This window comes from Pteropus alecto, unplaced genomic scaffold (genome assembly GCF_000325575.1).
Source record: "Pteropus alecto unplaced genomic scaffold, ASM32557v1 scaffold86, whole genome shotgun sequence".
Taxonomy (NCBI): Eukaryota; Metazoa; Chordata; class Mammalia; order Chiroptera; family Pteropodidae; genus Pteropus; species Pteropus alecto.
In genome coordinates this window covers 22,906,624-22,910,465 of record NW_006442109.1, presented here as the reverse complement: position 1 = coordinate 22,910,465, position 3,842 = coordinate 22,906,624, and the positions used below count along the sequence as shown (strand labels likewise).

Here is a 3,842-nt window from a genome sequence, read left to right as displayed (position 1 = left end):
CAGGCGTACTGGAGGAATCAACTGCCTGTCAGTTTGAACACAACTTTCCAAACCTTACGAGCTATATTGAAGTACACCTTGATGTTCTCCCCCGCCATCTCTCTCTCTCTCTCTCTCTCTCTCTCTCTCTCTCTCTCTCTCTCTCTCTCTCTCTCCCCCCTCTCTCTCCCCCTTTCTCTCTCTCTTTCTTTCTTTCTGTCAACATACTTTGTTTTTCCTTCTCTGAATACTTAATGCACAGATAAAACTCTTAGTAAATAAATAATCATTCCCTAAAGCTATGCAATTTAAAATGCTCTTATGAAAGGTTATGGGTCATCATTTATGGTAATAGAGTATGAACAAACAAATTAATTCAAAGTAAAAAGGGAAAAACTGGTTTCAGGCAACAATCATAAAACTTTCAGTCTTTGATACTTTGGTCCCAAGAACGTGAAGCAGCCGAGACAGTCTGCCAGCCACTGGTTATAGCTCACAGCCATGGAACCCCTATAAACCCTCCACTCTGAGTCTTGTTCAGTACTTTGATGATGAGTTGACCTTATAATTGCTGTTTGGGCTTTATAAAGGAGACATGTCAGAAGAAGAAGACGGCAGACACGGAAAAATGATTTTGCCTTAGAGTAAACCATTTCAAAGTAAGGTTTTCAGAAAACTCACTGGATTTATCCTCATTTGCAGTATCCAGGAAAGGTTAAGTAACTTGCTGGAAGACACACCCCAAATTAATTGCATAGCCAAAACTAGATTTCAAGTCTACTAGTTTATGTGCAGCAGTTTTTCAGCTCCTGCATGAGAGTGAGCAATGGAAATGGATTGGATTCTGTACTTATAAATTTACTATCAGACCTTTACAGTCAATAGAAGAAATATACATTTGAGGGTTTTTTTCTCCTCTAAATATATTTAAATATATTTAAAACTTTGAAACTCTAGCAGGTTGAACATATTTACCTAAGGGAAGGTTGAACATCCTACAATGACTCTATTTTTGAATAGTTCAGAAAATTATTGCTTTACTAATTTCAATATATGATGATTTTCCTGACACGCCCTTATAGAATATTCTTTTTGCTTTCTATTATGATGTTCTAGTGATAAATTGAACTATTAAACTCTGACAAGAAGGGTATTTATCAGATAGAAATGTTTATTTAAGGGGAAATTTTAAATACCCTGTACATCCTTTGGCCAACTTTGTAAAATGTTTTTTTACAGTCGTTGATATTCTCTTTAATCCAAATCTAAGGGTCACAGTTACCATCAGAGTTCATAAGAGAGCAGAGCAATTTCCTGGACCAAACCCTCAAGTTCAGGTTTAATCATAAAACATGGGTTTTATTCCCAAGACTGTTTTTAAAAAGTAAGTGATTAAGATTTTGTCTCATGGGATCCCCAGTTAATCCAGGAAAGGAAATTGCTTTCTCTCTGAATGAATAGCTGCTCATGGTCCCTGGCCGTGGGATCTTTTTGTTTTTTAAGCATATTAACATTTAAATAAAATTTTTAAAAATTAATTTATATTCCAGTTACAGTTGACATACAGTATTATATTAGTTTCAGTGTACAACATGATGATTAGACATTGATATAGCTTATGAAGTGATCACCCTAAGTCTAGTACCCATCTGACACCATACATAGTTATCACAATATTATTGACTATATTCCCTATGCTGTACTTTACATCCCTATGATCATTTTTATAATTGGTAATTTGTACTTCTTAATCTGGCCATGGGATCTTGATTAACTGGAATATTGACAATGTAAAACATTTTTCTCAAATTAAGTCAAATAAATGAATCTCCTAACCAAATAATCTCTTCAACATTCATGGACATTTTAACACACCTCACTTTCCTGTTCTCATTGATTTTCCAGTTGTAGAAAATGAAGCTTACATTTGACCCACTCAACGCCTTATGAAGATAGAATCCTTGCAGAAAAAAAGTAGATTTTTAATTGACTGGAGAACAACCTCAAATGTTTCATCCATCTGTAATTAGCTGTATTATATAGAGATGTGTTATCCAGTATGGTAGCCACCAGTCACATGCAGCTACTGAGCACTTGAAATGTGTCTAGCTTATATTGAAATGTGCTGTCAGTATAAAACACACACTTCAGAGACATGTAAAAAGAAACGTAAACTATCTCATTAATATTTTTATATCGATTATATGATCAAATGATAATATTTTATATAGATTCTATTAAGTAAAATACATTATTAAGACAGTCTGTGATTTAGATTTCTCCTACAAGGTGGAGTGCCACCACTGCTAATGAATATTTACATTGCAAATATTAGAAATATGATACTCTACAGAAATTAAATATATTTTTTAAATTTAAGGGCCTATATCTGGATCCACGTTATTTCACTAATTTCTTTTTAGTTTTTAAAAAGTAGCTACTGATAAACTGTGAGTTACACACATAACTCGCATTCGTGGCTGGTATAGAGCACCAGGTTCTGCCCTGCTAGTTCAGCCTCTATTTTCATGGATTTTATCCATATCTTGCATTGATATGAACATATGATGTTAGCTTTCAATTATCTGTGCAAATGGGAAGTGAGGATGCTTAAGATTAAGACATACCTCAGGTAATTCAGAACTAAATTTTAACTATTAATTTGTTCCCTCTGTCATTTAACTTTTTTCCTCAGTGCTGTTGGAAGATAATAAAATAATCTTGTTTTGGATTCATTTCCTTCCTCACCCTTTTTAAATGTGAACTGCACAAAGGAAACAGTGAGAAATGAAATACCCAATAGGGAAGGAAGAGAAAAGAAACAGGAGACAACAACGGCTAAGAAACTAGGTTATTGCTCTTAAGTGGTAGCGATCAGGTGGCCTTCAAGTCCATGTTATGGATTCGATGCTGTTTATTCGTGGCCTGCCGTATGACAATCTCTGATTGGAATTGAGGAGAAGTAACCCACCATCTTCCTCCAATTTAGTTGACATACAGTGACTCATTGCATTGTATTTCATTGGTTACCTAAGTGTCACAAAAAAAGTCATGTGGGAACAAAGTTGGGAGAACCACTTACCTGCAGAGAGAAGTAGAACATGTTGAAAGAAGGACACAAGAAGTCAAAGTCGGTTGGAGTAAACAGCCCAAATTAGGATCAGTTTATAGTGGGTAGGATGGTGGTACACCAAAGCCCCCAAAAGCAAAAATCCTAGAGCACGGCAAGGACAAGAACTTTGTCCCCAAATAAGGCCTTATAATAAATATAGAATATTTATTTCACATCAGTCCCATTTTAGAGGGGGGAAAAATGCCCTTGTCAGAGATCTCTTAGCAAGTAATGTCAGAACACATAATTCTATGCTTAAACCAGTTTAGACCATTTAAATAAGATAAAGTTGTTCTTTAATAATGGTAATTAAGTGTTAAATCTAAGAAGCTTCCTCAATTGTCTCAAAACCCTTACAAAACCCTTACTGGAAAAGATTGCTTTTGGGGAGCTCAGTCGGGTGTAGTCTAATTAAAGAGCCAGGTAAATGCCAGATAGGCTAAATTAACTGGATGTATCTAAAATTAATAAAAGTCATACCAAAAGGAGAAATTAGAGAGTTGTTTTTTGAGAGAAACAGAGCCATTTCCCCTCCCATTGAATTCAGAGACTATCTCACTGACACTAAAGGTCTTTTTCAAAATTAGGCCACAGGGAGGAAAAATACAAAATAAGGTTCTAACACTTTTTATACTACTTCTTATTTCTCCTCAACTTATCTTGCTAATTGTAAGACTTCTTTCCTTTTGTATATAAGGAAAGAAGGTACATAAGAGTTACATTTCTCAGGGAAATCTAAATAAATTTTCCC

General features: G+C 34.9%; 1 protein-coding gene across 1 annotated transcript in view; it reads left to right on the top strand.

The window, feature by feature from the left end:
* Nucleotides 1-3,842, top strand: part of SLC12A1 (solute carrier family 12 member 1) — a 78,514-nt gene that overhangs the window by 4,974 nt on the left and 69,698 nt on the right.